This window comes from Erinaceus europaeus, chromosome 4 (assembly GCF_950295315.1).
Source record: "Erinaceus europaeus chromosome 4, mEriEur2.1, whole genome shotgun sequence".
NCBI classification, from domain to species: domain Eukaryota; kingdom Metazoa; phylum Chordata; class Mammalia; order Eulipotyphla; family Erinaceidae; genus Erinaceus; species Erinaceus europaeus.
The window spans coordinates 23,109,152-23,122,654 of NC_080165.1; positions in this window are offsets into that span (position 1 = coordinate 23,109,152).

Consider the following 13,503-nt stretch of genomic DNA (forward strand, 5'->3'; position numbering starts at 1 on the left):
CAGTGGACTGCAGATGTTAGTTCCTTCACAAGCACTGTCACAGCAATGTTTTGATGGCATTTGACTATGCACTTGGGTCCCAAGCCCCAGCCAGGGACACCTACGAAGTCAGTGTCTCCAATATGCCCACTCCTGTTTCGGCTGACCTGTGGGCTGCACCTGGCCTTTGCTGGCAGTTGGGAAGGACAGAGGAGGCTAAGAATGTGGGTTCGCAGCTGGGGCCCTTCTTCATTCCTTCAGGCTCTGGCCCCCCCAGGGTAGAGGTCAGGACACCTATCCTTTGACATGGCCAATCACTGCAACCCTGCCTCAGAATGTCACCAGCTGCTCAATGGCCGTCCTAACATCTGGGAGAAGACCCTCCAGAGCAGGAGCAAGTCTGTGGCCTCTTAAGGATGTGCTTGCCCAGTGAGAGGACAGAGGACTCCAGGGACTATAAACAAAGGCTCACTGAGACCTTCCATCTTGCCAGCCCTGGGCTGAGGGCTGGGACCCTTCCCTGCCAGGCCAACTGGACTCCGTGGCTCTGCCATCACCTCCTTGTCCCAGGGTCACCTGTGTCTGTGTTCAGATGCCCAGGAGCTCCTAGAGAGCAGGGCCACCTCTCTGTGTGGCCTGGGGACTCCATAGTTAGAGCAGAACCTGGCCAAGAGCAGCAGCAAGCAGGGAAGAGAAGGGGATGCTTTCTCTGGTGAACTTCCCATGTGCAATACCAGCGTGACTCGGGTCTGTCACCTTGGTCCTGCCGCCTAGAGGCAGGCCAGACAAACTCCCCTCAAGTCCCTCCACCCAGCAAGACTGTTCCTGTAGCCTAAGCCAGGAGCCATGATCACTATACCTCTAGTCTCACGTTGATGGGAGTGCTGTGCTAAGTGACATGGGCTATCGTAGCAGATGAACTTCTGAGTCCCCGGGGTTTTCTCAGGGCTCCCTGAGGCACAGCTACTCAGTACCTGGGGGGAGATTTGGGTAGGTCTGACCTGGACAAGGCCTTACTGGCCAAAAATTCAGGTAAAGGCCAGTCAGCAGGACCACCCTCTGCCACACAGCGTAGGTTGTGGTCTAGGTTTGAAGACCCCTGAGGAAAAAGAAACAGTTTGGTTTGCCAGCACAGGGATGTGGCTTGCCTCAATCAGCTCTTGGCAGGGGAGTGGGGGAGTGGGGGTGGGGGTTGATGGGAGAATGTGCTTATAAGCAAGTAAAAATGAAGGGGAACTGGTCAATGGTGCACCCAGTAGAGTACAAACATTAGCATACACAAGGACCCAGGCTCAAGCCCCTGCTCCCCACCTGAGGGGAGGAAGCTTCATGAGTGGCAAAACAGTGCTACAGGTGTGTTATCTCTCTCTCCCTGTCTCTCTCACCCCTCTCAATTTCATTTCCTCTCTATTCAAAAAAGAAAAAAGAAAAAAAAGGTCTCCTGTGGTGCTGGGTTAGTTATACAGGCTCTGAGTCCTAGCAATAGCCCTGGTGGCAATAAAATAATAATAATAAAATTTAAAAATGATAAAAATAAAACAGGAATGGTTACCACCATAAATGGGTTCATTATTATTATTATTGTTATTGTTATTATGATGTTTGCCTCCAGGATTATCACTGGGGTTGGAGGACTGCAGTATGAATCCACTGCTCCCGGAGGCCATTTTTCCATTTTGTTGCCTTTGTTGTTTCCCTTCTTGTTTTATTATTGTTGCCATTGCTATTGTTGTTGGATATAAAAGAGAGAAATGGAGAGATGAGGGACAGAGAGGAGGAGAGAAAGATAGACACCTGCAGACCTGCTTCACTGCCCCTGAGGCAATGCCCCTGCATGTGGGGAGCCAGGGGTTCAAACTTGGATCCTTATGTTGGTTCTTGCACTTTGTGCCATATGCGCTTAACCAGCTGTGCTACCAGTGTCCCCCAATGCGTTCATTCAATGCAGATCAAAGTCTGCAAAGAAGTCACAGAAATTCCTGAGTGAGAAATGCGGAAGGAACTAACCTGGGAGGCCTGTTGGTGCTGCCCTCTTGATGCCCCAGGGCATCTGCTCAAAGTAGGAGCCTAGAGCCTTGGGTTTTGTGGGATTTCTCAGGGAGCTGTGTCTGTGTCCTTCTGGGTCCCCACGGATCCCACTGGGCTCATCATTTCAAGCTTCCACCCAGTAGTAATGATCCGCCCTGAGCCAGACAGCAGAAACCACAAGCACAAAACTAGACAAAGGGATTCCAGAGGCTTGAATGCCCAGAACTAGAATAAACATAACTAAGGTGAAATATTTCAAGGAAGAAGAATGGGGGTGGGGTTGAGAGGTTGATGGTACACCTGGTAGAGTACATATATTACCAGGTATAAGGACCTGGGTTCAAGTCTGGGGTCCCTGTCTTCAGGGGGAGGCTTCATGAGCAGTGAAGCAGTGCTGTAGGCGTTTCTTCTGTCTCTCTTTTTCTCCTCTATTTATCTCTGTCTTTAACAAGGAAATAAAAAAGTTCCTAGGGGCAGTGGTGTCACTATGCAGGCACCAAGCCCTAGTAATAATGCTGGTGGGAGATAAATTAAATTAAATTGAAAAGAAGAAAGAGGATGGGTTGGTGCCAATTTGAGCACACATGCTGTCAAGCACAAGGACCAGGGTTCAAGCCCCCATTTCCCACCTGCAGGGGGAAAGTCTCATGAGTGATGAAGCAGGACTGCAGGTGTCTTTCTGTGTCTGTCCCTATTTCCCCCCTCCCTCTCAAGTTCTCTCTGTCTCTGTCCAATAAATTTATAAGTAAATAAATTAAAATAAAGAATTTTTAAAAAGAATTAAGAACATGAACAAGGAAGGAGAAAGATTACAAATGTGATTAGAGAGATGGAAAAAGAGTCAAGATGAATTTCTAGAAATGATAAAATGTAATAACCTGAACATGAGGCTCCATGAGTGGTTGAATGGCAGACAGACCCAACTCCAGGGGAGGCAGTGAGCTGGAAGATGGAGCCTCGGCGATTACCACAGTGCAGGCTCGGTTGGGTCGGATGGGGGAAGATGAAGTGGAGGCTTCGAGGCGAGGCAACTGTGGAAACAACACACACCCACGAGGGAAGCTCCAGAGACGAGAGGAGAATGGTGGTGTTGTTATTCGGGGATAATGGCCAAGGACTCCCAGAATTGATGAATGAGAGGGTTTCAGTTCAGGGCATACAACAAATCCCAAGTAAGAAAGTGGGAAAAACAACAACAGTAGAAAAAAAAAAAACTGGCCTTGGTCTCATGCACAGTGGTGCAGAGAAGCAAAGAGATTTTTCAAGAAGCATTCCATACTATAAAGAACATAAAGAAAAGAATCATACTGAGAAAAATATCCATGATGAGATGAAGGTATCCTCAGACAAAGTCAAGGGAGTGTAACCCTCACAGTGCCTCTGGAGAGCCACTTCAAACTCTTTATTTATTTATTTATTTATTTTACTAGAACCTTACTCAGCTCTAGCTTATAGTGGTGCTGGGGTTAAACCTGGAACTTTGGAGCCTCAGGCATAAAAGTCTTTTGCAGAACCATTGTGCTAGCCACCCCAACCTTTTTTTATTATTATTTAATAGGACAGAGAGAAATTGAGAGGCAAGGGGAGGGAGAGAGAGACACTTGCAGCACTGTTTTACTACTTGTGGGAGATTCACCCCATAAGTGGGGACTGGGGACTTGAACCCAGGTCTTTTTGCGCATGGTAATGTGTATGCTCTACCAGGTGTGCCTTGTGAGAGACACTCCCAAAGGAAGACAACTCCTGCAGGGAGGGAGAAACAAGAGGTGAGAGCAGGCAAGCAGGACTAGACTTGCAGGGACAGGGAAATACGTGCTGACGTTGTGAAGCAATAGGAATAGCTGCTCCTGTGAGGCATCAAATGGATGGATAGTCCAGCAAGATCAGAGTCTTTTCCCATGATGGTGATTTTGATAGTTTTGGAGACAAATGAAATTCCTTTGGGAATCTTTTCTGCTTTGCTGAGTCTGTAGCTGCAAGCTTTCGGAGTCTGAGGGAAGACGACTACCAGAACAGGAGCCCAAAGGGCGCATTCAGCTCCCAGACTCTGGCTGGAGGAGAAAAGGTCCAGCGCGTGGTCCCTCAGTGGCTTGTGCTGTCAGAGCTTGGAATCATCCCAAGCTGGGTTGGTGAGGCCACTTGAGAACTGGCTGGACCTGGGACACAGTGTAGGAACAAGGGCTCCAGTCGAATGACTCCAAGTCCCCCCAGACTGCTTCAGGGTTCGCACCTCCGCATCCAGACAGGCACACCTGTCACGCAAGCATTGTGCACTGCACCATAATGCACTGCATTTGCTGAGCAGAGGAGACCACAGACTCTCCTGCCTCTTTTCCTTCATCCTTTCCACCTTTCCCTCAACCCTCTCTCTTCCTTCTTACCTTTTCATTTTTATTATCACTTGGACTTTGGCACTCTGGGATGCCTTCTTCAAAGAGAGAGAGAGAGAGAGAGAGAGAAAGAGAGAGAGGAGAGAGATACACCATAACACTAAGCTTTCCTCATATGTGGTGGGGGCTGGATTTGAACCTGGATCATACACACGGCAAAGCAGCACACTCTCCAAGTGAGCCCTCATTCTTTCTGAGAGAGTCCAGAACACCCCTCCATCCTAGGCAGTGTCAGGGCTCAAATCCTTGGGCCTCACACATTCAAGTCTTTTTAAAAAAATATTTATTGATTCCTTTTGTTGCCCTTGTTTTTTTTATTGTTGTGGTTATTGTTGTTTTTATTGATGTCATCATTGTTGGATAGGACAGAGAGAAATGGAGAGAGGAGGGGAAGACAGAGAGAGGGAGAGAAAAGTAGATACCTGCAGACCTGCTTCACTGCCTGTGAAGCGACTCCCCTGCAGGTGGGGAGCTGGGGGCTCAAACCGGGACCCTTACACTGGTCCTTGCGCTTCATGACGCCTGTGCTTAACCCACTGTGCTACCACCCAACTCCCACACATGCAAGTCTTATGCTCTACCTGATGAGGACCAGGTAGCTGAATGATTAACTTTTATGAATTTCATGTGTTCAGTCCAGCCAGTAGGTCTTTGGGTGGGTGTGGAAGTCAAAAGCTACCTCCCCCAAGAAGTTACTCATGCAAACTCGTGTGACACACACACACTCCTCTCCTCCAGAATCACACCATACTGCAACCTCTCAGTCAACCTCCTTTGAGGCCTCCCTGTACCAGGCCAGATGCAGGATGCTGGTTGGTTCCACTGTCCTTTGCTTCAGGTACAAATGGGGTTCCTCAGGGGTTTTCCTGAAGCTGCAGTCGTTATCCTCCCAATGCTTTTTTCCAACCCCCACACCCTCCTCCAGACCCCAACACTCCCTGCCCCCTCTCCACATTGAAGGCTAAGGCCCCGAGGGACTGCTTTGGGGGGCTAAAAAGCCCCTGGAGCTCCTCCTCTCTTCTGAAGCTGTCATTTGCCTGGCAGGGGGATGGAGTGGGGTGACTCGGCAGTTGATCCCACAAGATGTGCAGGCTGTGCCTGTTCCAGGAGAAAGTTCTGCTGACAGGAGCAGCAGCTGCCTGCCTGGGGGAGGGGCTCCCACAGAGTGGCTGTGCAATGACCTCCACCCAGTTGAGGGGGGAGGAAGGACAGCGCCTCCTCTGGGAGGTGGCTGGAGACCCCAGGGTTACCCAGGTGGCTGATCTGTGAGGCCAGATTCAGGCTCAACCTGACACTGTTGACTGGCTACGGAAGAAGGGCAAACACTAGAAGAAGAAAGGAGTCTGGCCGGCTGTCCCTATGGGTGGAGGATGGGAAGACCATGGAGAGGCGTTCAGGAGAGTCACAGGGAGTAATGAGCTGGGAGGAAGCTGGAGAGCAGGACATGGCTGTGCAATCCGAGAGGGCTGGAACTGGCTGGGTGGGGGTGTGTGTGGGGGTGCTGGGCTGTGATGGCTGGTGCAGGAGGCCCAGCAGGTGAAGCTCTGGCCTTGGGAGGCTGAGTAGACTTGGCCCCCGACCATTCCTCTGAAGGCAGGATTGATTGGGTAGTGGGCTGCTTCTTTCTGAGCCAGGGGGATCAGACTTGTCTTCCCTACCTAGGGGTAGGCTAGAGAATGTCTGCTCACCAGGCCTTTCTCCTTGGGGTGCTTGGCCTTCTCCTGTGGGAGTCCCAGTAGGCCCAGCACCCACTTTGGTTGGGACTGAGGTAGGGGAGGGTTCCTACATAGGTACTGAGTGGGGCTGGAAGTGAACCACCAAGCAGGGGGATTACAGAGCTCAGCTCTCTGTGGGGTGATCTTGGGGGACTGACCCGACCCAGAGAGCACTGGTTGTTGGCCTGGCCACCCCACCACGCTCTCAGAAGCATCTGCAGGACCGAGGACACTCCCTCACTCCCTCACTTGGCAACAATACTTGCAGTGTGTAGCTCAAGTTTCAAGAGAAACTTGGTGTTTCTCTTTGCAGGTGGCAGGGGGCGGGGTGGGTGGGGGGTGAGAAAGAGGTTGAAGTGTCAACTGCAGGGGAGCAGGACACCCATCAGCCTGGGACTTCTGGGGCCCCTGGGGCAAGCCCTGGCTCCCCAGGTTCTGAGGTTGCATGAGTGCACTAAGCCCCTCCTCATGTAGATCTAGATTTAGATAGGGCTTCGTGTGGGTGGGGGCGCGGGGGAAATAAGAAACAATGAGGGGACAGGTGGTGGTGCACGAGGTGGCCCAGGTGTTCCTGTGTCCAGACTCACCCCCAGCTTCAGTTGAGGTTGGGGTCTCTGCCTGGACCTGTGGTTGTGGGGCCTTGCATAGCAGCACCTTGGCCCAGATCTATCTTCTTCCCTGAGACAGGTCTGCGAGTTCTTAACACACACGGGACAAATGCACTCGGTGATTCCACAGTGACACCTGCTCCATGGACATGATATGGGCCATTTATCTCTTGCCTTTGCAATATGAAAGCAGACTCTCAGGGCTACACTTTAATATGTTAATGGACTTTTTGTTACCTTCCAGAAGCAAAGCCTCTGGGGACAGCTGGTGGCTATCACCAGAGAAGGCACAACAAACTCTTAAATTAATGACCCGGGTGGAGTGGTGAGGGGCCTTCCCTGCCTGGCGTGCAGAGTATGTGGGTACAGTGTTGCCTGCCCACCTCCTCCAGCACTCCTGGCCTTGGTGTTTCATTGCTCTATTGCACCAGGCAGGGGACACCCAGCTGAGCTGTGGGGACAGTGCAGCCCTCCAGCTGTCAGTGCTGACCGTGAGACTTTTGTGTCCCACCTCTACTGCCAACACTAACATGCCAAGTCCCCTTGTCACCTCTCACCCTCTTCTGCACTGACACCCAGGACCTGATGGCACCAGCCTTTTCCCTCTGGGGTGTCCTTGGTGCTTTCAGTCAGTCTTTCTCCCTTGGGCATCTTCTCCAAGGGAAGCCACTCTGCTCCTGGAGCCCCCTCCCCTCAGCTCACCCTTGAGTCTCATTGCAAGTTCTCCTCAGGAGAACCTGGTGGCGGTGGTGGGGCAGGACCCATGTGGTGCTGAGATTCATATCCCTCTGAGACCCCTTGAGTCCTTGGGAAAGTCATCCCTGGATCCTTAGAGCCCACAAGGGGACCATGACAAGGACCCAGATAGGAGGCCCCCAAGGACATGGGTCATATTGCACCTCTAATGCTCTTCTTCTCTCTGGAAGTGTCTCTGCCCCTGTGGCGATGGCAGGCGGGGTGGGGCTGGGAGCTGTCGCACGGAGAGAGAATGAGCATTTTCCCCTTGATGTAAGCCTGAGCCTCTGCGCTTGAGATGAGGTCTCCCTGCAGAGATGTCTCCATGAATGAGCATTTTCCTCTTGACGTAAGCCTGGGCCTCTGCGCTTGAGATGAGGTCTCCCTGCAGAGATGTCTCCACATTGCAGAGCCCCACAAGGACAATAAGCTCCACACACAACATGACGCCAGTCTTGTCTCACCACTTCTCCCCATCACTTCAAGGGCCCACCAACCCTATGGGTGCTGCTGCGGGGAGCTCACAGCCCTGGGGGTGGGGAGGGCTGTCAGGAGTCAGCATGCTGCCAGGCTCAGTGCAACAGAGATGCCACAGGACACTCCAGGAGGACACCATTCTGTGCAGCCCGGTCCCTTCTGGGTATGCATTTGCCTGGGCCCTGTGCTGTGTCCTTGCCTCTCAGAAGGGCCGCCTGTGCATCTCTAAGTCTTTACTGATAGGATAGGATCCATGGGCCCAGGACGCTCGCTGGGGTACAGGGACAGGGAGGCTGGACTGGGGTCTCAAGGAAACTTGAAGGCAAAGGACACATAGGAGGGCAAGGGTGGGAGCTGGCGGCAGACACAGGCAGGCTTGCTGTTTCTATGGAATGATGGATCCTTCACCTGATTTTAAAAGGTCCTGCATGGCAGTGAGTCCTCACAGGGTCCTGGCAGGGCCGGGATGCTCTGGGCAGTGTCCCATAGCTGCTGTTGGCACTCTGGGTGCTAAAGGTATAGAAGGGAATGCAGGTCTTTGCCTGCACTGGCTTGTGCCCACAGGGGGAAACATCTTTGCTGGGGTTTGCTGGACCAGGAGGGGCAAAGATCTCTTAAAGTGGATTCAGTAAAGTGAATCTGTTGTCAGGATCCAGAGGGCTCTCCTGGGACCATGCTGTAGAGAGCGAGGTCCTCTCTCCTGACCTCTCTCTGTTGGCTCCAGGGTCCAGGTTCCAGACTCCAGGCTGGTTTCCCTGACTCACTGCCCCTGCTTCCACATCTTCACCTTCTGTGGGGCTGCAGAGTGTCCCTTGCCCATGTCTCACTCCCAAGGCAAGGCCAGGACTCCAGTGGGCAGGGATCCATCAGGCATAGTCAGGGGCTGTCTCCTGGACTGTGGGGAGGATGCCTTATGCCATGGGTGGGGGGGGGGATTTTGAGCAAGGCCTTTTGGAGAGGGGGTTAAGGGGTGGCTCACCTGGTAGAGTACATATGTCACCATGCACCAGGACCTGGGTTCAAGCCCTCCAGGTTCCCACCTGTAGGAGGGAAACATCACAAGTTGTGGAGCTGTGCTGTAAATGTCTCCCATTTTCTGTCTCTCCTCCCTTCTCTCTGCCTTTGTCTCTCACCTGTTTGTTTTTTTTTTAATTTTTAAAATTATTTATTGGATAGAGACAGCCAGAAATTGAGAGGGGAGGGGGCATAGAGAGGGAGAGAGATAGACACCTACAACACCGCATCACCACTTGCAAAGCGTTCTCCCTGCAGGTGGGTATCGAGGGCTCAAACCCGGGTCTCTGCACATTGTAACATGAGCACAGAACACAATCAACCAGGTGTGCCAGCCCCTCATCTGTTAAAAACAACAACAACAACAACAAAAACACCTCTTGAGTAAGTTCTCAAGGCCTTGTGACTCCCTTGGCCACATACTTCTTCTAAATGTCATCTCACAAGGCCTGGGCTGGGAATATAATGAACGGATGCCCATCAAGCCTTGGGATAGACTTGGCTGTGGGGTCTGTTGGAGTGTGTGGGTGGTGGGTGGTGGGCAGGCTGGGCAGGGCCAGCACTGGACTCCCAGATGGCTGCAGGGGGACAGAGTGGGGAGCGGAGAGCCAGAGTGTGACATCCATGGGGGCCTTGTGACCTTCAGCCCAGCAGAGAATAGATCCCATGGGATGACTCACACAAAGACATTTTCTAATGGGCACAAAGAGACTTAAATTTCCATCAGAATCGGCACGAAACACTATCTTCTGCCTTGATGTACGCGCACAATGGGATCCAGGGACCACTCAGAGAATAAGGCTATCTTCTGCGCCCGGTATGAAGACAGCAGCAGCTGCAGGGGATGTGGGGGCAGTCAGCGCCAAGCATCTGTGTGGAAGAGAGTGAGGTGGCCGAGGTGGCCATGGGGCTGTGACCTCGCTCAGCTGCGGGGGTGGCTGTGTGTGGGGAGGCGGCGAGGAATGTGGGGAGGCGGCGAGGAAGTCTTACTTACAGGGAGCCCTTTTGCTTTTGCCCTTTTCATTCTGCCTGAGTTTTAAGAGCAGTTATTAGAAGGAGAAAATAACAGCAAGTGAAACTTATTTAGCACCGTTCCTGTGTCAGGCTGGCAGGCAGGCAGGCAGGCAGAAGTGAGGTGTGAGTTAGTAAAGCAAAGAGTCTCTAAAGAATCGCTCTGAACGTGGAGGCAGGGTGACCTTGCTTTGATCAAGCCCAGGCTAGTCTGAGTCTGCTGTGTGTGTGTAAGGAGTGGTCCCTAGAGGTGAGTTCAGGATGGAGCAGGTGGCATCAGCACAGGCTCAGGGCAGGGCTGAGGGAAGCTGGCACTGGGCCAGTCTGGTGGAGGCTGGGGGTGGCGAGGAGAAGTGCTTGCAGAGCACAGACCAGAGCTGCCCTGCCCTTCACTGCCTGGCTAGTGGGCCTGCTCTCTTATGGTGTCCATAGTTGCCATGAATGTTGTGCATTTCTCCCTCTCTCTCTCAAATTTATTATTTATTATTTTTATTTATTGGATAGCCAAAACTCAAGAGGGAAAGGGTGACAGGGAGAGAGACCTCCAACACTGTTTCACCACTTACAAAGCTTTCCCCCTGCAGGTAGGGAACAAGGGCTTGAATGTGGGTCCTTGTGAACTGTAACGTGTGCACTCAGCCAGCTGTGCTACCACCCGGCCCTTTGCATATATCTCTATCTGTAACAGAGGCCACATCTGTGCAGTCCAAGAGGTCCCTTTCTAAACTCCCCTCCCTAATCTGCCTCCAGTGGCAAAAGGCATCTTCCCTTCACTCTAGGAACCAGACCCATTGGAGTCCTGGCCTGGCCTTGGGAGTGTGACAAGTGACACAAGTGTGCAAATGACACAAGTGACACTCTCCAGCCACATCCAGGTAAAGGTGTGGGCAGCAGGGGCCAGTGAGGTGAGGAGGCCTGTTAGGCCCTTGCCGTATAAACTCTCAGAAGCCCAGGATCAGGGTGGGATGAAGGGGGGACACAAGTGACCGGTTGCCATCCCCTCACCCCATGGACAGGTGGGAGAGCCGAGGTTCGAGCACATGGATGGAGGATTTGGGACTCGTCTCTGTGACCCAGAATTGTCTGGTCCTGGTCTATGATGGCCCATGGAGGTGTGGAGGCCCTAGATTCCCAAAGGGTACCAGAGAGCAGGTGCAGGTGATGTCTCCACTCAGAGGGTCGGTGGGGCTGGAGCCAAGCCAGCCCTGACTCTGACCTTGAGGTGGTGGTGGTCAGGACTGTGGCCCTGCATCTGTCTCAGCTGGTGAGCCTTTCTGACTGAGTAGCACAGAGCACACTGAGCCTGCAAGCTGACTCTGCTTAGGGACTGTGACAGGATGTACTCCTGAGGACAGCTGGGGGGAGTGATATGTGTCCTGCTAAGTCTGGAGGCCTGAGCCCAAAGGGAATGTCCTGCCTGTACTCTGGCCTGGGCGGTGGTGGTTGCTTGGCAAAAGATCTACATATCTACATATATATGCACATTTTTTCCCCTTATAAGTGTCTTTACCACACAAAAGCAGGGAACATTGTGAACTCAAGCACTAGGAGCCCTTGGAAAAGCTGGAGGGGGAATCAGAGGAAGCAAGAGATGGGTCTGAGGAGAGGGAGACTGCTTTATCCTACCCCCGGCCCACCCTCCCCTGGGCCACCTGGGGATCTGGATGTGTGTCCAGAAGATATGACTGCAGAGGTAGCTTGGGACATGTACCCAGAGTGGATTTATTTAGAAGGATGAGTGGTGGAGGAGGGGAGGATCTGGGGCTGGTCTAACAATTAAATGAGTGCAAGACAGATTAACAGAAGGTGAAACATTTAATTGCATATCTAGAAGGGGTTCCAGAAACCTGAGACTCAGAGGAGTGACCCAAGCATTCTGTTTTCATAGCCTTTAGACAGAGAAGATTCAGTTAATAGACAAGGGTTGGCATGACTGGAGAAAAAGTAACTCTGTTAAACTGTTGGTAGGAGCACAGACATGTAAAGCTGCTGTGGAAAAGTGTGGAAAGTCCTTAAACAAATAAAATAGGAAATGCCTTATGGTCCTGCAAGACCACTCCTAGGCAGATATCCAAAGCACATGAAAGCACTAATTTGAAGGGGGTCTATGCATCCCTATGCACACAGCTTCTTCACTCACAACTGCCAAAGAATGAAAGCAACCTGCACACCCATCAAAGGACAACTGGATATACACTCAATGGAATACTACTCTGCAATTTTAAAAGATGGCTTTGTGCTGTTTGGCACAAAATGGATAACTCTGGAGGCTATTATCTAAGTGAAATAATAATAATAATAATAATAATAATAATAATTGAACGATAACTCCTGGATGGCTTCACTCATGTGGAATACAGACAAACAAAGCAAGTAAACTAGCAAGAAACAAGTAGTGACCAAACCGTCTCTGAGATGTGGTCAAAACTGGTAGTTGTAGGCGTGCGGGGTCATGGGACTTTTGGGGCAGAGGCACTGGGTTGTACACACACACACCACTGTGGGTGAGACACTACACCTCTGAACTTTTATGATTTCGTAAATTGCTGTTAAATCACTTATAATAAAAAAAAAATTGAAAGGGGGGTGGGGTTTGGAGAAGATCAGTGAAGAAGTGACAATGTCTGTCTGTCTCTATAGCCTTCGACTCTGAACTCCCTCTCTGATGCTGTGGACACTTCCAGCCCTCTGTCCCAGGGAGATGCTTTGTCATATGAATCCATCTCCTGCTTGTAAGGGCGCAGGAGGGTTGGTGTGTTCTCCTTGCACTGGCCCTTTCTTCAGTGACTTGGATCCAGAATAAGACGGCATGTTCTTTATTTTATTTTATTTTATTTTAATTTATTTTATTTTATTTTTTGCAGAATGGGTTTAAGAGCTGTCGTCAATATTTTAGGCAGCAATGCTTAAATCCAAAATCCCAAAAGTAAGTCAGTGTATACAAAATGTGTCAAGCCTTTTTTTTCCCCCAGTGAATCAATAATGATTACCAAGATTGTAAGATAACAGGGGTACAATTCCACACAGTTTCCACCACCAGAGTTCCATATCCCATCCCTTCCATTGGGAGCTTTCCTATTCTTTTTTTTTTTAATTGATTAATTTATTTTTAATATCTTCTTTCTTTCTTTAAAAAATTTTTATATTCATTTATTTTCTCTTTTGTTGCCCTTGTTTTTTATTGTTGTTGTAGTTATTATTGTTGTTATTGATGTAGTCACTGCTAGCTGGGACAGAGAGAAATGGAGAGAGGAGGGGAAGACAGGGGGAGAGAAATATCAAAGATTGACACCTGCAGACATGCTTCACCGCCTATGAAGTGACTCGGAAGTCAGGAGCTTGAACTGGGATCCTTACACAGGTCCTTGTGCTTCTCGACACGTGCGCTTAGCCCGCTGCACTACTGCCCAACTCCCTTAATTAATTAATTTTTTATATTTATTTATTTTCCCTTTTGTTGCCTTTTTTAAAATTCTTGTTGTTGTTATTGATGTCATCATTGTTAGATAGGACAGAGAGAAATGGAGAGAGGAGGGGAAGACAGAT